Source organism: Protopterus annectens, chromosome 9.part0 (assembly GCF_019279795.1).
Source record: "Protopterus annectens isolate FY-2018-M chromosome 9.part0, PAN1.0, whole genome shotgun sequence".
NCBI lineage: Eukaryota > Metazoa > Chordata > Ceratodontiformes > Protopteridae > Protopterus > Protopterus annectens.
Genome location: NC_056743.1, coordinates 1,576,652,680 through 1,576,673,630, shown reverse-complemented (window position 1 = coordinate 1,576,673,630; position 20,951 = coordinate 1,576,652,680). Strand labels below are relative to the sequence as shown.

General features: G+C 36.5%; 1 protein-coding gene across 9 annotated transcripts in view; it reads left to right on the top strand.

Annotated features, from left to right (window-relative positions):
- LOC122812189 (adhesion G protein-coupled receptor L1-like) overlaps positions 1-20,951 on the top strand; it is a 3,245,860-nt gene that overhangs the window by 766,598 nt on the left and 2,458,311 nt on the right. For all 9 annotated transcript variants that reach the window (XM_044084524.1, XM_044084517.1, XM_044084518.1 and 6 more), the window contains exon 3: positions 526-650. The gene's annotated coding sequence lies outside the window, so the exon portion shown is untranslated. The remainder of the gene's footprint in view (positions 1-525; positions 651-20,951) is intronic.

The following is a 20,951-nucleotide window of genomic DNA, read 5'->3' as shown; positions in this document are numbered from 1 at the left end:
TCTTCGTGGATCTCTATTTGGTTTACCTTACAGCGTGTACTCTGTCCTCAGTACGGCCTTTCTTCAAGTGTAATATGTGCAGCTAATGAAAATGAAATTGGTATGGAACAATTTATTCAAGTATAAAGACTAGTTCTTGTTAATGTAGCTCTGCATTTTAAGATTAAAAATAAAAACCTTGAAAGACTTTGCAGTGCAGAAAGCATCCATTATCTGTGTGACTTGGTCGGGGAAGAAATGAAGTGTTTTGTTATATGGTACAGTTCATATCCACTCTTTCTGGAACACTCTACTGCAGAAAACATGAATCCATGAGTGGGTTTTTGAGGAAAGGCTCATAGGCTGTATGAAATGGAAGTAATGGGGAAAGACTGTGAAGCGCAGGAAGCCTTATAAATAACTTTCTCAGGGTTATCACACATTTTGCACAAATAAATGATTGCACTGTTGTAGTTTGTTGTGCCAATAATTTAATGTATAGTGGAAGGAATAGCACTCAGAAGTAATGCTGTGCTTCTGTTTCAGGTACCTGCAACATCAGACACCCTACAGTATTACAGCTTCTCTCCAAATTCGCAAGAGAAATTAAGATATGTGAGTGGTCAGATGCAAGCACAGATCCTCGAGTTATCGCTACTCAGCTTTATAAGGTCAGAAACCATTCATTATCTGCATTTTAAACATAATAAATCTGGAAAGTTAAGTTTTATCTGTAAGAAAACATTACATGTTTAATAGTTTGTGTGATTGCATGAGAATATTGAAATCAGAAAGGCTTGGCATACTTGAGTTTGCGAGCATCTGACGTTATGGCACAGCAGGAAAATAAGACTAGATACATAATGCACTACAGTTGGTCATTACAGTACATGCATACCTGCAAATACTGTTCATTAAAGTAGAAAGAAAGGTGTTTGATTTGGAATATTTATGTGGATACTAAATATAATCATGAAGTGTTAACCTCACAGACATAGCTGCCACCTAGTTGGATGCTACTTCTTGTGTCCTCATCCAATAGTTACCTGGGGGGGGTGACATGGTAAGCCCTCACTGCACTTACATGACAGAAGGGCAAACTATTGCACAGTAGTAGCTAAGTAGTCCCTGTGAGTTTCTGGGGTAGAGGGAGACTTGCTGAAAAACGAGGGAGTGTAATGCAGATCTTGGTAATGCTTCTTTTTTATTAGCTTGCCAGCTATAATAATGTTATGCTGTCCCTTATTTCTTCTTAAAGAGTGCATTGTGTGAATGCAAATTTTCACTTTAGGCCTGCTTCTAAACTGAGGAGCTTAACTGCTTCTTGTCAGGCTACTAACTGCAGAGTGTTATATACTTTTAACAAATTGATGTGGAAGGCAAGCTACTTTTTACCACCACAAACAGGTCTTTACCTAACTCACAGCCTTAGCATTAATTGACCTGCTCTCTCTCTCTCTCTCTCTCTCTCACTCTACATATATATATATATATATATATATATATCTAGGGTACAGGGGCTTTTTTATGTAACTGTACTCATTAATCAGTACACAACATTAGATCTTTTTTAACTTAGACTGAATTAATAAATTATCAAAGTAAAATTACATTTCACTGTAAAAGGTGTTATATATAGCTGAGATATCTTCTGTAGAAGTGGAATATAAGCGGTGCAAAAAGAAAAATCTGTGGTATCCTTCAAAGTCTCATAAAACCTAGTATGCAATCTCTGCTGGGTCAAAAACAAACCAACCAGAAACTTTGCGGTGTGGAGGATGTAAAGTTCAGTCCTTGAAATATGTTATGCAACTAGTTCACTAATGAAACTCGAACAGTAAAATACGTACGTACGTATGTGCTACAAAATAATAAAATAATAACTAGTCCACGGTTGAGTTAAAAATGGAATAGCCTGTATTGAAACACACAATCAAGCGATACTAGCTGAGTATAATGAAAAGCATTAAAGACATCCATTATTTATATATAATCAGGTTATAAGCAAGGGAGTGGTTACAGAGGGTGGTTCTGTTAAGAGCAACAAAAGTAATAAACTTATTCCTTTAATCATATTTTGCTTCCCCCTTAACACCATAGTGTAAACTGAGAGTGTGCTTCCTAAGAACTTAAACTTAAAAGCTAGAGACAAATTATAATATATAAGGACAGCTTATTAAGGCTAACCTACTAATCCAAACTTTATTAATTAAGAAACCAACTCAAAATGACTAATTAACTAACAAAAAAATCTACCACTTGACATCTATCAGAATAAATATTACTGACTTATAAACTTTTAACAAAGATCTCTTTTATACCAAATAAATACTTCATCAGGTTTTTGTGTAAAAACAGATCATAATATTAATGAACATGTGTATAATAACTCTAAAAGTGAACACCTAAGTAAGATGAAAACCATAGCTATAATTGCTAAGGTGGAAATGCAGTTAAAAATGTTAAAAATAAAGCATTAAGTCCCTTGGGATCTGTTCAATTGTGGCATCTAACTAAGAAAGCACTTAGTTTAAACGTGTAAAAGTATCAGAAAACAGCAGCAATGTCAGTTGTTTTCATTGTAAAATGTTTACAGTGTTTGATATTTATTTATAACAATATTAGCATGTATAATATATTAGGTTGTACTGTCAGCAATAATCAGTCCCATATCATACCTTTAATAGTCTTTTAAACAGTGGGGCAGTTTTCTGATTTCTATACTTTTTATGGAGCAATAATAATAAAATTCTGATTTTCCAAAGAGTTCAGTTTCAGCTGCCACAGTAGTTCAGTTGTATCTAAAAGATTAAGAACATCTCCTTCCATTTCCAAAGGATCCACACGATCAATAATAATAAGTCAGTGTGCCTTTTGTGAAGCTGCAGGTACCGAGCCAGTACGCTTTTCTTGGACTGATATCTAATTTCAGAAAGATGGCCAGAAAACCTTCTTTTAAGTCTGTTGAGCATTTTCTCTACATAAAATTATTCAGTTATTGCAGCTTGCCCTGTAAACCACCTGTATTAAGTTACAGGCATCACCTGCATTGGTTTTAATCAGTTTTTTTTTAAAATAAGGGCAGAAAAACATGTCTCTCTCCTGTATGTGCTGACAAAAAACACTGCTGGCTCCACAGTTACTGGTGCATGTATCCATTGGTCTGGGCCTGCCTTCAACTCAACTCCTGAGTTTCTGGCTTTCCTATACACAAAGGAAGGAGCTTCTCCAAGGATGTCCATTAGATATGAACTTTCAGTAATTATGGCCCAGTTCTGTCTAATAATATTAATGATGCTGTGATAGTCAACAGTAAAAGTCAAGATACAGCTGTCTTTAGATTTGTTGTCCATAGATTTCGTTAAAACCCTACTATAAGGACAGTTAAGTGCTGTTGAATTGGTACTTTTTAGTTCAATTATAAGTGCCAGAAGGCTTCTTATTGTTTTCATATCCCCTCACCAAAAAATCATTTTCAAGATCATTTAGGTTCTTAAGAAAAGGATCAATTTCCGTGGTGATCCTGGCCAACCTGTAGCCCTGGGACTTAACGTTATATTTTGTCCCGGTCAAATCGAGACTTATTATGTAGCAGGAGGTTTACTCTGGTAGGTTTTCTATAAAGATCCATGTCCATTTTATCTTGCTTCAAGTCTTTAGTAATCTGCATAGATAACAAGACTGCCGAGGTGAGGCTGTGGGAAGAGATGAAATGCAGGAAGCTGGTGGTTTGATTCAGATAGTTAATAAAATCTTCTAATTTAGAAGTGTCTCCTTTACACACAATGAAGATGTTGTTGATAAAGTGCAGGTACACTGTGATATGTTACATGTAGTCTCTGCTGTTAAAAACATAATCTTCCTCCCCCTTGCCTAGGGCTATATTGGCTAAGCTAAGGGTTATAGCTGCCCCATAGCTATACCAGTCTTTTCTTTATAATAATTTCCATTAAATGTAAAAAAAATGTAGCTAAGCACCATATCTAAAAGTTTACCTTTTCTTTTATGTTGTGCTGGTGTGCCATTGTTATTTTTCCTATATGAATCAATCACTGTTTCAATACAATAATTATGTGGAAGTACAGTATATAAGAATTCAACATCTATTGTTAATAAAATGCTATCAGCATCAATTGTAATGTTTTTTATTTTCCTTAAAAAAATCATTAGAGTCTTTTATGTGTGAAATGTTCTCAGTGAGAGGTTGTAACAAAAAATCCAATTAGATGGCAGCAGCTTTGGTCAGGGACTACCCCTGCTTGCAACCACTGGCCTGTAAGGAGGGTTTCTCTATTTTTATGTGGCTTAGGGATTCCAAAGAATTTAAGCAAGTGGGAGGAAGGTGTCTGTAGATAATCAACAGCTTATATGGTATAGTGGTAGTTGCTCTGACTGCAGTCTACAGGGTTCTGGGTTTGAGACTTACCAGTGCAGGTTATTTACAGCTCATATGGTATAGTGGTAATTCCCTGTGGCTATGGTGTGCAGGGTCCTGGGTTTGAGACTTGCAAGTCTGATTATCAGGGGCACAGGAAAATAATTTTCTTGGGTGGTGAAAGCCATGGTACCTTTTTTGCTAGGCTTATATAGGCCCTAGGGCCAATAGCCTAGTACCTACCTATGAACCTAAGTTATCTATTAACAAACCATCATCATAAATTACAGTCAAGGCTGTGTACCAGTTGTTATATGATGCCTTAATCTCTTCTAAAGTTAAGGATTCATAATAGTTAGTGTCACTCAACATTTCTTCTATTCTCTGGTTATAGCTGCTAGCATCAGTAACAACAGCACCTCCTCCCTTGTCAGCCTTCATAACCTGTCTAGACGTATCTCTACCTAGTATTAACAATGCTTTTTGCTCACCTTTGTTAAGGTTGCAAAAATTTCTCCGTGCTGGTTTTTGCAGTACTTTCCTGATGTCCATTTCACATTTGACCTCAAAGGCTGCTAAAATTTGGTGAAAGGGAGGGCAGTAGTTACTGGGTCTTTTTATTGTTTCTTCACTAGTTTGTTTTTTCTCAGTGGTATCAGATTTGCCATGGCACAGAACTTTTAGATTCAATTTTCCTGACATTGGATTTTAAATCAACCAGTACCTGTCCTGTGGGGAACAAAAGTAAATCCCTTTGAAAGCACATTAATCTCAATGTCAGTAAGTTTTTTGGGGAGGGATTCCACACAACAGGTTAAATTAATAGTATGGCTGGTTTCTCCAGCTGGTTCTAGGTCCTCTGGTGTTGTTGGGCTCCCCCAAATATTTCATTTCCCTCACTCCTGTCCATTGCTTGGTTCTCTGGGCTTCTGTAGGGGCTAAAAACTTGAACTACTGTGGCAGCTGAAACTGAATTCTTTTAGAAAACTGGGGCTTAGTTATTATTGCTCCATAAAAGGCATACCAGATCTCAGAAAACTGCCTCACTGTTTAAAAGGCTATTTAAAGTCGGATATGAGACTGATTAATGCTGATATTAGATGCTAATATTATAAATGCTAATATTGTTATAAACAAATATCAAACACTGTAAATATTTTACAATGAAAATAACTGACATTGGTACTATTTTCTGATACTTTTACTCATTTAAAGTAAGTGCTTTCTTAGTTAGATGCCACACTTGAACAGATCCAGAGGGCCTTAATGCTTTATTTTTAACATTTTCACTATATTTCTACCTTAGCAATTATAGCTATGGTTCTCAGCATACTTAGGTGTTCATTTGTAGATTTATAAACATGTTCATTAATATTATGGTTTGTTTTTACACACAACACTGATGAAGTATTTATTTGGTATAAAAGCGTTCTTTGTTAAAAATGTTTCAGTTTCTAAGTTACTAATATTTATTCTGATAGCTGTCTATTGGTAGATCTTTTTGTTAGTTAATTACTGTCATTTTGTTAGTAAGTTGATTTTTTAATAAAGTTTGGATTAGTAGGTTAGCCGTAATAAGCTGTTATTTTATTATATATTTTAATTTGTCTCTAGCTTTTTAGTTTCAGTTCTTAGGTAGCACAGTCTCATTTTACACTATGGTGTTAAGAGGGAAGGGAGACTTGGTTAAAGAAATGTTTAATGCTTTTATTGCTATTAACAGAACCACCCTCTGTAACCACTCCTGTGCTCCAAAATAACCTGATTATATATCAGTAATGAATGTCTTTAATTCATTTACTTATTTAACATTTGTTTACCAGGAATGTCCAACTTGGAGCAACGCCAATTTTCAGCAGAGGCCCGGGGAGAAACGCTCCATGCGCATGTCTTTGTAAGGTGGGAGGAAACTGGAGCACCCGGAGGAAACCTGCACGCATGCAGGGAGGACAGCCAGACTCAGCACAGAAGGCACCCCAGCCAAGAATTGATCTGGAGTACCCCTTTACCCCTTTGTGTGAGGCAACAATGATACCACTGCACCACTGCACCATCCAATTTGGCCGATCGTTATTTAATGGTTTCCATTATGCTCAACTAGGATATTGCTTGTTTGTGTGTTTCAATAAAGGATATTCCATTTTAACTCAACTGTGGACTACCTACTATTTTATTATTTTGTGGTACAAACGTATTTTACAGTGCAAGTTTTATTAGTGAACTAGTTGTATAAAATATTTCAAGGAGTGAACTTTACACCCTCCACACTGCAAAGTTTCTGGTTGGTTTGAATTTTAGCAGTGCCATTCTTGCAAAGATTCATAACAACTGACTTCTTCACCACTGAAATGATTTTCTAACCCTCTACACCTTTCATAATTTTACCATTGGCTTCTGGCTCATTGGCACAATAGTTTCAATATTCTATATGGCAGTCCCATAAGTGGAGACAGTAAAAGAAAGAATTGTAAACTAGCACATGCACCTCATTGCTCAAACCAGCACAGTCACTCTCGCAGCTTTTGGGATTTAGAATAATGTCAGCTGGAGCAACAGTGTTTAGAGCCATTAAGTGTCTATTAAGCATATTTCCTGAAAGGAGTTCGTACATCTGTCACTTGGATTTATCATGCAACCAATCCTGAATAATCCATATAATTTCCGTGATCCACTTTGGATCTTATCCTGTGGTATTAAGGTGATAAAATTCATCTTTTCCACTGATAGACCTGTCCCTTGCATTCTTTTTAGGATGAACATTTCCAGGTATTGTTTTTTTTTTTTTTTTTCTGAACAGTCCCTCTGAGGCTGAGTTGTATCAAGTCAAATCTGGTTCCTGTATTTGTACTTAAGAACAGTTCAGCAGCAAGCTGCTCTATTGCACAATTCAGAAATGTTCTGTATTGTAATAGAAAAAGTGAAACGCTATCTTCAGCGTTCACCAGGGTGGCTGACAACCTGTATGTGTCTATTAGCTAATCCATCTTTGAACATGGTTTTCTGATGACTAGCATAATGGATTGTTCTATTTTGATTAACAAAACAATGGAATTCTCAATGTACTGAGTTGAAAACATTCCCAACTTCTAGAAGTGGATTGTATTATATTTAAGACTTAAACAGTCCTTTATCTCAGCAGTGCATAATTTTAATGTATAAGCATGGCCAATCACAGCAGGTCTACTTGTACCAAGTGTTTGTAAACTGAATTCTGGATTTTCACTACCTCTGTCTCCAGGCTTTAATTTAGACAGTGTCTTAGCTGACCTATCATAGTACATATATGGACTTTCTGCCAAGAAAATAGCACATTAGGTGTTTTCTTTGGCTGAAATATAGCAGGAGAAGTAGATACCTTTGTTTTCATTTATTTTACCATCAGTAGGTAAAAGACAACAATTCTGTCAGGTGCACTGAAACATTCCTATACTCAAGTAATGCCATTTAAGTCTTGTTGGAAACCAGAAACACATGTTTTCATAAATTCCTGTGACTCTTTCCACCACCCCATTTGACTGAGGATACCTACCTTGGTAAGATTATGCACAGATATTTCATCTTTCTGAAAATGCACCAAATTCTTAAATTCTGGAGTATTATCAGTAATAAGGATAACTGTGGTACAGTCAAGTAATAATGATTAAACTGGTACAGAAATTGAATTGTGTTGATTTGGCTCTTAAACTCATTACCTCCAGATATTCAGGGTGGTAGTCAGCTCAGATAAAATGTTCTCTGCCTATGAGCTGAAACAAATCCTCTTTTATTTTGCCCCATGGTCTGCTCAGAATTTCATGCTTAGTGTCTTTAGAGTTATATCGGTAAAACATTTGAAGATTTTTTTTTACCACAACTTCTATTTCAAGAGACATATCAGACCAAAGTAGAACATGTTGTACATATTCTTTGTGGCTGACAATGTCCAAGTGTACTCAGTGGGTTTTTTCTAACATTTATTTTTAGAGTTGATCTGACACAATTACTTTATTAGATTTAAATGACAGTCTTTTTGACTGTGTCTCATGAATGTAATCACAAAAATGTTTACTGTACTTAAGTTGGTAAACAAACTTTCTTTTTTCAAATGAGGATCCTTTCCTTACCACATATTTAAGTATTTATAATTTTGTGTCATTGCATCATGACATTGATAAATAAGGAATTATCATCGTTAATTAGAAAACATTTTCTTATATTACTTCAGATATGAGCTAGGCCATTTATTGATGATATGCATTCCTTGACAGACTTGTATAGTTCAGACAAGTCAAATCATTGATATGACAGAAATTACCTTTGTAGTTTCAGGGGTGCCTTATGTAGCTTTGTACAGAATATGCTCTGCAATGGCCAATGGTATGCTTGCACAGGGAATGACTTGGCATATGTATGTTTGTAAGATATTCATAGCTAGCAGCACTTTCATCATAATACTTTAGTGTTATTTATACGGTCACTAATTTCTTCAAAAGTAGAAGAATGTTGTCTTGTAGCTGCCTCAGTGCTAGGGTTTGCCGTTTTCCAGTAACTTTCTTATTGCCATAGATTCCTCAGATATACTAGAAACAAACGCAGACTGACCATGAACCATACAGAGAATCTCACTAAGGAATGTATGTACATAGCATGCTCTATTCATAACAGTGCCCTTATTGTGTTTACAAACAAAAACTGATCTAGGATACAATGTGAGATCTGACCCATCAATCAATAAATCTAAGTCTTTTACCAAGGATTCTTGGATTTATTGATTAATTGGTCGGGTCTCACATTCTGTTCTATAACAGTTTTTTTGTTCATTAGTCTTTAACCTCATGTCTCACTGACAGACAAGGAGGATAGTAAGGCTTGATTCTCCAACTGTGGGATTTTTTTTTTCTAATGTACTTAAAACTGGCTACATGTCAACTGCTTTTAAGGGATATTGCTTCTCACGATGGTTTTATTCAAGCCATGTAGATCAGTGTAAATTCTGACATTTTCAGATGTGGCCAGCATCACCATGTTATCACCCCAGGGGGTAGGTTCAGTTTGTTTAGTGCTGATACTCATGTCCTGCATTCATCTTTATTTATTTATTTAGCATTTACTTACCGGGGAAAGTCTGACTTGGAACAAAGCCAGTTTTCAGATGCATGTCTTTGTAATGTGTGAGGAAATCGAAACACCTGGAGGAAACTTACACAAACACAGCGAGGACATGTAGACTCCACACAGAAGGCACTCCACCCAAGAATTGAACCGGAGAACTTCTTGTTGTGAGGTGACAATGCTACTGCTGCACCACTGCGCCTTTAGTTTCCAGTACCTCTGGTTTCCATAGTATATGACTTTCTTGTGTCACGTCTGAATTTATTTTAATACTACTTCATCTGGGTATGCACGCCCCCCCCCCCCCCATCACCAGTCAAGTAAACAAGTTAGCACCTTGTCTAAAAATATCAGAGAAAGCATTTGCATTCAGTGTTTTGTTTCATTTTGTGATTCTGCATTTCCACACACTGCTTCATACTGATTGAACCTGAGAAGTTTCTGCCTCATAAATGTGCAAATCAATGCCACTGCAATCATGCAGATGTGATCTCTTGTTTCATAAACCTGTGTTTCATGATCACAGTGATTTTATGAATCATTTCCTCTATTAATGTATGAATCATGGTCACTGTGAGTTTATTAATCCTGACTGACAACATTGTGTCTTCTAGTGCTCTATGTTGGCCTCTGCATTGCATGAATTTGTGTTTTTATGCCCAAATCTTCACATCCAGATCTTCCCAATATATTTTCTTGCCATATTGAGACAACTTGAAATACTAAACTGTATTCTGTATTTTTATGCATACAACATAGCTGTGTTTGATCAAGTGATTTCACTTTGGAACCTAAATATATCAGTCAATTAGACTTTAACAGCAAGCTTTTGAAACCAAATTCATTGATATGTGTAGTTATTGTATTGCATTTTGCTCCAGAGCTCACCATTAAGACAACTTTTTTGTCCAGTTGTATTTGCTTGGGCAGCTCTGCTGAGCTTGAACACCCAGTGACGCTAGGAAATATACTGTCTTAAAACAGTACAATGTTTTTCTATCCCTTTTTTCTTGGACTTGCCTACCTGAGGAAATGAACTTCACACATCTTGTACTCTCCGCTGAGTGCTGGGCATGGCTTTCTATCATGCTGGCATCTTGTACAAGTTGATAGCTGCTGAGTTGAGTGTTTTTCATTTTTAAATGTATCATCAGTCATTTGAAGAGCAATAACCTTCTTTGTTTAGACCTGACAATATTATTTCTCTAGCTCTAGCAGATTTTAGTTTCATTTTAAGGTTGCATTCATTTCAAACCTCTTCTACCTCTTTCATCTGAATAACCTTGTAATTAATGTAAAAGGCTAAAGGAAGATGTTGTTAAAAAGCTGCTCCTTGTAGTCTGGGGTTTGAACCCCCTCAGTATCTGCATGCCCACAGTGTGACTCTAAGAAAGTCACTTAACAAGACAGTGTCCTAGAGAAATTGGGCTCGTCTCCTCAATGGACTCTTGGAGAGCATGAGCAGTCACAACCGATGAACCTGTTATTTGTGCTGATCTGAACACATTCCCAACTTTATCTGGTGTTAATTGAAACTCTGACAGTAATTTACTTCTTACTGTGTGAGTTGTAATGCTACAGATAAACAACAAGTTATATAAGTCTCTATCTCTGCTTCCTAAAAAAGTCACATATGAATCATTAGATTTTACGGACCCTGATTTCTTAGTGAAATACAAATGGCAAAATATATCTGGCAAATCACTTTACTGTCATGAAGTGATTTGAACTTGTCCTTAGTGACAGTCAAATCAGATTCTTGTTCGTAACTAATGATAAATGTGTTAAACACATCTGTAGACTTGTATCCAGCCAGGAAAACGAAAGTTGCAACTTGAACCTCTCTGCTCTTTCCAGTAATACAAAAAGCAATGGAATAAAGGTCACGTTTCTCCAACTACTGTTTTCAATTTTCTGAAAATTACCCTGGAGTACAAATGATGCTGTTCAGCAGAGCTGCAAAATGGCCAACATAATAACTAACTGTTCATGAAAGCAGATGGCAGAGTCTGAACGAGACCTGATTTCTGACTGGATTTGAAAACAAAAACGTATTTTCATCAAGGTGTTACTTTTTTAACTATGTCTGGAGAACTGCATTTTTTTTTATTTTAAAATGTGTTTTTTGTTTTAAACACTGACCAAAGTTTTCTAATGTACCTATTTTGACAGTAGTGGCACCAAAATCTAATTGATTTTCCTTTATTTTTGTTATTAATACATTCTGTTGCATCATCATGACAACACAGAGTATAGAATCATTATTTCAGAAAATGTTACTATTTTGATCCAGTTGCCTCTTTATGCAGTATGATCATTCAGATTTGCCAGTGAACTTAAAGTGTAAGGTTAGGAAGTTTATAGATCAGTTAGACCCAAAATGCATTTACTGGTTTGGAAATTAGTGATTTATGCCTCGATAGCACACAATTACTTATGGTGATGTTAATCAAACAAGAATGTCCTATGAGGTCTGTGAGTATACAGTACAAGGATGGAAAGTCAGTAAGGGCATGCATGCTTATGCTGCTAATATCATTTTTTGTGCTCACATCCAAAAATTTAAAGAGGTTATCATTAAGTGGTATGTATTAAGCCTGGTTTTGTAGTAAGAAGAAGTAAGATCAGATTATAGCAGGTGGAGAGGAAAACAGAAGACATTATATCTGAAGGAAAAAAAAAATAACCTTTAAAAATCGAGTATGTGGAACAGATTGCAAAGTTAAGTGATAAGAAAGAGCATTAAAGAAGAAGAGAAGCACTGCAAATTTATGGAAGAGATTTATCTGGCCAGTGGCATAGAGCAGAGAGACCATCTATGCTGCCACTGATCTGAAGTCAGGACTGGGCTTGGGCCACTGGTTGGTTCGGCTGCAGGCAAGATGAATTAGCTGACCGACATATCTCCTATCTTGGGGAGATGGTGCAGGAAGAATTACAGCCTGCATGACCTCTGGTAGACATCTGAAGATTTGCAGTTGAATGGTTTAGGGAGGAGGTAAATAACATTTTGGTATCACTGAATATTGCTCTTCCAAAATAAGGATTGTACCAGATTACCACAAAAGGATGAAGTATGGCTTTAAGCCCAATGCCAAAAAATGTGTCATCATCCCCTTTTGGAAAAACCCGGATTCAATGAATTACCACATCGATGGTAGTTCACTGAACACAGAAGGCGTTATAAGAGATCTAGGAACACAGGTTGACAGCAACCTCTCTTTTGACCACCACTTTGCCATTGTGGTCAGAAAGTCCTTCTATGTGGCCCATCTCATTACTAAGGGTTTTGCATCCAGGAAGAAAGAGGTCATTGTCTCCCTCTACTTTTCCCTCATTAGGACAATCATCGAGTACAATGCCCCATTTGGCATGTACCTCACTAGACACTTGCAACAACTGGAGAGGCCACAAAAGTACCTCACAAAGAGGATCCTAGGCCTTAAACACTTGTCCTGTATGGACAGACTCAAAAAACTCCAACTATTCTCTGTCTCATATCGCCTACTCAGAGGCGATCTCTATTTGACATACAAAGCCATGTCTGACCCAGCTCATCTAAAGAAATCCCAATCCCTCTATACCACATGCTCCAGTGACATCAGCCTCATTACCACAATCAACAGAACATGCTGGAGGGACAGGTTCATAACCTAGAGACTGTCCATGCTATGGAATAGACTTCCCATACATGTCAACTAGAGATCCTCACTGGTCCTCTTCAAGAGAAATCTTGATAAGTGGATGGGAAACAGAAAGTTCACCCTGGGGATCACTCCAATGGCTGTACTCGATAGAGGCACTAGGAAGTAAGGTCGGGTGGCAGCACGATGCCAGGGTAATCCTACGGGCTAGGCTTGTAAAGGCTCCAGGGCCATTAGCCTAGCACACACCTATGAACCTATGGACCTTGCTCTCCATGATTTGGAATTTTGCTACAGGCCAACTCTTCAATAAGTCAGGGGTCTGCCTGGTGAAACAAAATTAGCCAAGTAAGGAGCTTTAGACATACTCAGTATGGGGCAGACAGGCTGTGTTGGAAAACAGATGTAAGGACAATGGCAGGTTAAGGAGAAGAGAAATATTGAAAAAAAAAACAGAAGGTATTTCGTTCTGTTCTGCTTAAAAAGGTATGCATGATAATATCATTACTCTTAAGTCTGGAGATACAAACAGAGAGAATATGCCCATTGGCAGGAAACTTGTAGACTGCTGTAATAAATGTACTTTCAAAGTCCTTCAGGGATACAGGCTACACTATATTAAGGGAGAACAACCATATATCAAGTTTTTCTTTCCAAAAACCTGATTTTCTTCCCTGTAATGCAACACTACACACAACTTTACAGAAAAAGCATCATTTTATAATTATTCCACTTGTTTCATATTTGAACTTTTTTCTGTTTGCCTTTCTTTCCTGCATTTGTCTCATCGCCTGTTACATCACAAAGGTTACTAATAGTGGCAGAGTAATTAGCTTAGACTACTTATTTCAACTACAGAGCCGTTCAGAAAACAATGGCATTTAAATGTGCCTTAGTCACAGATTGCCAGCATATCACCTCAGATAAGATGTTGCATGGAGTCTGAACAAAAGCATGGCTTTCAAGCTTAGAAAAAAAAAAATACTTACACTTAGTTTAGTTATCTATTTACAAATTAGTTGTCTTTCCCTTCAAGCAAACTCTGATGACCAGTAAGAAAGACAATATTTTCATCCTACTCTTCTTATTTTCTGTCAGCATTTGATTTAGCATTTTTCCTACCTTGTATTTTCTGTAGAAAGGTATGTTTCTTTCGGTGTTTCATTACAGCATTTTTGCACTGTACAGTATTTTGCTGAGACAACTCAATGAGTCTGGGAAGGAACATTAGTATCAATGACTCTTTAATTCTAGCTACAATATTAAAATCTGTGAATGCAACACAAACCAGTTCAGCCCAAATAACACCTATTAATCACAGGGGTCAGGTTTCTCACACTTCAACACTGAATTACAGTTGTTACTTTGAAAAGAACAATTAACTCAGCTACATTTTCAAGCCTGTCATTCAAGTGTTCCTTAAATTGCTGTAGCAGAGATGGCCGCGAATGAAAATCAAACGAAGCGAAGTAATTAAAAATGTAGATTGATGCTGACAGTAATAAGTAGGCAGTGACAGTATAAAATGACGTCAGGAAGGTGAAGGCATCGACTGGAAAATAAAATCATGCTACCCCTGGCAGCCCCATTTCACGGCATTCTGGGCTATAACAAATTAAAAAGTAATAAGAACAACTTCTTTGATACAGAGACATTATTAATGCAGAACAGTTCAAGAGATGCTGGAAAAACATATATACTTTTTCAATTCTTGCATGCAGCTCTCCTTTAAGAGATGGGCACAAAAGTGGAAGGTGGCACTGAATGGTTTTACAGAGTAGTTTCCATTTCTTTTATAATATGCATATTCTGGAAAATGACAAGAAGTTTTATATATATATATATATATATATATATATATATATATATATATATATATGAGACACATTAGCAAATATTTATTTATATTTAAAAGATAAGTATCACCAATAATGATATGTATGAAAATGCTAAAGGGATTGAAGAAGTTAAAATTGGTGGATGAGATGCAGGAATTTGTCAAAACGATTTAGTTACGGAAATCAAAGAAAGACCCACTGCCGCAAAGCAGAGGTTATTTTTATAATAGTACTGCTCAAACATAGTATCTAGTGGATGGAGGTGAATATTAAATAAAAACAAACTCTTATAAAAGAATTGCAGCAATTACATCTGCTGATTAAACTACTAGTTGAAGTGTATGGTGGAGGGGAAAAAGAAAAAAAAAAGTAGTGGAAAGATACACAAACCACATAAAACATAGCAAAATGTCTGCATTCCAGAGAAATAAGAAGTCTGTGGCAGTTATTAAAGAGAACATGTCATATGAGTGATTTAAGTGAAATCACCAAAAATAACATAGCGCATGGATTATACAAGTTAGAAAAGGGTGATATCAAATGTTGCAAAATGATTATTAATATATTGTAATAAAGTTTAGGTCAGTGCGTGTGTGCAATGCTACTATATACAATAGCTTTGACTTTAATGAGATACTTGAATTAAGCTAGGGATAATAACCTATAGAATACGTATTTGCGAGATGGAGAGAGATTATTACTAGTTATGATGTCAGCATATGCTGGTCATATTGAGAATGGTGTTGCGTTAGCATACTATGTATGACAGGACCAGGATGATGATGTCAATGAGTATGTGTAAGTGAGAGAAGGAGAGAGTATTTACTTGTGATGTCAGCATGTGTTGTTTTTTTATTGAGAATGAGATTTTGTTGATAAAAATAACTACACTTTTTGATATGGGACCTCGGTTCAGCAGTGCAGTTCACTTATACACAATATGTTTCAGTGTCAGTAGTGAATCCAAACTCCTGCTGTGTGGATAGAACACACATCTTTTGGTCTTGCTACCTGCTGAGGGACTCATGTTGTTGATTTTAAAAGATATAAGATCCTCCACCCTCATAACTTCCAGAGGAACATCTCTTTGATTTATTTGTTCCCTGAAAAGGAAAATGTTGAGTAATAAACTGCTGCAGCCATCGTAAAGCAGTGTTGTGACTTTTCACTCCATCTTATTTTCTATTTCTGTTCTTCCTAAGTGTCCAAACTACATTAATGTTAAATCAGAAACACTCTGTGTTTGTCTCCAAAAATAAACTCCACCATGACCACCAAACTAAAACTAAAATTCTTAAGTGCTCCAAGTTCACATTACCATTAGTGGAGCATGTAGGCTGCCAGGTGATGAAAACATCCATACCTGTGAAAAGCCTACTGGTCATCTCACATAGAAATTGTTTATAAAAACTGGTTAAGTGTGGCCTGTGCAGGAATACAAGTCAGTCCTTTTTATTGCACTTGAGCTGTACACAGCAAAGAACTAACATCTAATTGGCTTGTCTAATTTGTCTGTATATTATGTTGCTTGGGCCATGGTTGAAAAGGGTCCAAGGACCAGGTCAATCATCTGATTAACAAACAAAATAAAAGACAATATATAAATAAAACAGAAGCCATTTACAAGACATTCAAAAATGGATGGTACAAGAGAGGGATATGGTCAAAACACTTAACAAATCATCCCTGACAAGGGACATTGCATCAGAGAAGGCGTAAAATAAGAGACAGTTTTACAAGAAACATAAAATAATGCTATTTGTACTTAGCAGCGTTAAATAGTCTCCACTTCTAAAATACACTTGAAAAGACACTTACATTTAAGGACCAAGTCAAACACTGGTTTCTGAAACATGCAAAGTAAAGCAGAAGAACAGTAGAAGGACTGCAGCTTATAAAAGGCAGGATATGTTAATTGGGGTGAGCAGATCAAGGAGTTAGAAAGAGAGTTAGGATCATCTTTAATGAGTTGTTATTTATAAGATGTCAGACTGACAGAATAAAGTATTTAAAATAATTAAAGCAGAAGAAGAAGAAGAAAATGAAATCATTATCTGGAACTGTCCTTGAAAACTGCATCTTTAAATATAAATGGTTTAAAAAACAAATGCAACAGTCCACTTTCTAAACAGGAGGTAGCTTTTGTGCAAAAATGGCAACAAGATCATAAACAGAAAAATTCAAAAAGCAAAAGGTTAAAGTTGCTAAGGTTGGTTATCAAGCAATCATGTGTGTAATAAAACATGAATGTTAGAGAAGAATATGCGTCTTTTTATACACATACATGGGATCCATACAGATCACCGATGGCACTTTCTGCCGAAGCAGAAATCACAGAACATACATAACTGAAAGTGCTATTCACCGACGCAGCACTTTGGGTCATGTATGCTGGTTGTGCCGGTCGCACTATGGTGCGGTTAAGGGAGAATTCCCTTTTTCCACTGTAGTGCGACCTCGAAGTGAGGATATAAAAGTAGGGGGGTGCATAAAAGAAGATTTATTGTTTTTTGGGTTTTTTTCGAATGGACTTTGACAAAAGTGCTTTTTTGGTAAAAGCGCTTTTGTTAAAGTGTGTTCGGTTATTGTGGATTCAGACTATTAAACTTTTGTTCCATAGTCCTAGATCCATATATATATATATATATATATATATATATATATATATATATATATATATATATATATATATATATATGTGTGTGTGTGTGTGTGTGTATGTATGTATTATACACACACACACACACACACACACACACACACACACACACACACACACACACACACACACATATATATATATATATATATATATATAATATATACATATATATATATATATATATATATATATATATATATATATAGATATAGATAGGTACATGTGTATATCTCGTTATTGTAAACACAATATATCAACCTAGCGAAAACTAAACAGAAGTAAATTTAACATTCTTTCAATAGAGAGCAAGCAGCCTTGCACCACCTATGCACACTGCTAATTATGTATACCAACTTCAAGATCACACTGCCATGGAAAAAGGGCAAATTCCTGTTCTTTGATTTAGCACAATTTCTTTCAGATAAAAAGCTGGCTTGTACTTTCAGCTGATTTTCAATAACATGAGCTGGCTTCTTTTCTCTTTGATAAAAAGAAAGGTTGACCAAATGAATATAAACCATGTAAATGAGTGTGCTTAAAAAAAGAAAACACCCAAATGTTGACATGCCTAACCCTTACATAAAAAATTGAAAACAGATGTTGACACTGCACTGCACATGCTCCTAGATATAACCTTAGAGTATACAGGTGCAAACGATGTTTTTTGCAGAGGGCTAATCTTCCTTGTGGATGGTCCACCTCTACACCTCCAACTCACCCTGCTAATTATATGTTCTAACTCTAAGATCACACAAAACCAGGGAAAGGGGAAATTCCCCAACAACAGCAATGTAGCAGTCTCACAGCCATCCTCCAAAGTGTGCTGACTAAATGGATGTCAACTTTAAATTTACAACATTCAGTTTAATTATTACCCACATACATTGAAAAAAAATGCACCTGAAGTGGGAATAATTTTATTGACAAAGATCTAGACTTCATCGGATGCAAATTTCTTTTTCCTTATCTGTATGCATGATCATATTACATAAGATCACAGATGCAATTTGTCAAGACACAATACATCAATCAAATGAATCTAGCATAAAATACAATGTACATTACTAAACAAAAGTATGAAGTAGAAAGTTTGCAAAACACTCTGTTTTCATTTGAGATCAAACAATAACATAACGAAATACCAATATACTATAAAGCGAAGCGAAGCACAAAATCTTTCTCTATCCTAGGCATACATTTAACATACTATTTCTTATGTGGAAAAGCTTTGCCCCCTCATCACCCTGATGTGATAACTCTGCCCAGAGTCCCTCAGTAACAACCTTGACACAAAAGAAATAACACAGCATTATGATACAGTCTGTGTACTACAAGTTAACTATAGCAAAAAAAAAAAAAAAAAAAAAAAACAATCTGACCACAACAAAATGAACACAAAACCAAACTTATAGAAACTGTATATGAGTTTAAGCATACATAGTTTAGTCATTCAGTTGTATTATAGCAGTTAAATTCCTAAGCACTTATATAGTGAAGAGAAGCCAAAACTGTAATACAGAAATACATGAACAAAATATAGCTAATACTGCAGAGTATGCGTCATTTTAAATCTGTAAGAAATCAGAGTGAATTGTGCTGCAGTGTACTAATTAATAAACAATTATAACAGTGACAAAATAGAAACAGTGTGGCAACTAACAACATTTTATAGTCAAGCTATACAAAATATACCAGTAATGTCCCACAATATTAAAGTCTGAACATATTTGATATATATGTATATGTGTATGTGTGTGTGTGTATGTGTGGTTTCACTTCATAAACACAAATTGCTGAAATACTGAATTCCAGAAATTCGTGTCCATGATGTCGAAACTTCAAAATAATGAAAGTGCATAAGAGCAAATAGGACCATGTTGAATCTGTGCTTATGCATGTAAGTTATGCTGTGGAAGTGTTTGGCTGGGATGGTGTCTGCAGTTTAAGGTGAGTGAGTGTGTGTGAGTGTTTTTCTAACTTGTACGAGTGGGTTAGGGTAGGGAGGTAGAGGTATGATTGTGTGTGTTGGCTGTGTGTGATTATTTTTTTCTTTACTGTTTGTGCGATCTCAGAGTTAGTATATATAAGTAGGGTGGTGGAGGGTGCAGGGGGGTTTGCCCCCCTGCATTTGTATAGTGTAGGTGTGTGTCTGTTTGGTGTTTTGTTGTATTTAATTATTTTGTGGTGTGGATGTTATGGTTTGTGTGTTGGGTGCTGTATTGTGTATGTTCGATGCTTTGGTTTCGTGATTGTGAAGAGTCGGTGTTGTGATGGTTTCGGCTTTATACTGTTGAAATGCTGAAATTCGATATTTCAGCATTCCAGTAATATGAAGTGAAACTGTGTGTATATATCTTCCTATTCTTCTTTCACATGTTACCATTAGGGGTCAACAGAGCGGATCATCTGTTTCCATTTCTTCATGTCCTCTGCATCTTCCTCTGTCACACCAAACACCTGCATGTCTTCTCTCACCACATCCATAAACCTTATCTTAGGCCTTCCTCTTTTCCTCTTACCTGGCAGCTCCATCATTAGCATCCTTCTACCAATATACCCAGCATCCCTCCTCAGCACATGTCCAAACCAATACAATCTCACCTCTCTGGTTTTGTCTCCAAACTGTACAATCTGAGCTGACCCTCTAATATACTAATTTCTAACCCTGTCCATCCTCATCACACCCAGTGCAAATCTTAACATCTTTGACTTTGCTACCTCCAGCTCTGACTCCTGCCTTTTTTTAATGCCAGCACCTCCAACTCATATAACATAGCTGGTCTAACTACCCTCTTGTTGACCTTCCCTTTCACTCTTACTGGTACCCGTCAGTCACAAATCACTCCTGATGCTCTTCTCCACCCACTCCAAACTGCCTGTACTCTCTTCTTCACCTCTCTTCCACACTCACCATTTCTCTGAACTGTTGATTCCAAGTACTTAAACTCATCCACCTTCACCTACTCTACTCCTGGCATCCTCACCATTCCTCTATCCTCCTCTCATTCACACACACATATTCTGCCTTAGTCCTGCTGTCCTTCATTCCTCTTCTCTCTAGAGCATATCTCCACCACTCCAGGGTCTCCTCAACCTGTTCCCTACTCTCAGTACAGATCACAATGTCACTGCCAAACATCATAGTCCACGGGGACTCCTGTCTGATCTTGACTGTCAACCTGTCCATCACCACTGCAAATAAGAAAGGGCTCAGAGCTGATCCTTGATGTAATCCTACCTCCACCTTAAATGCATCCATCACTCCTACTACAGACCTCACCACTGTCACACTACCCTCATACATATCCTGTACCACTCTTACAGACTTCTCTGTCACACCAGACTTCCTCATACAATACCAC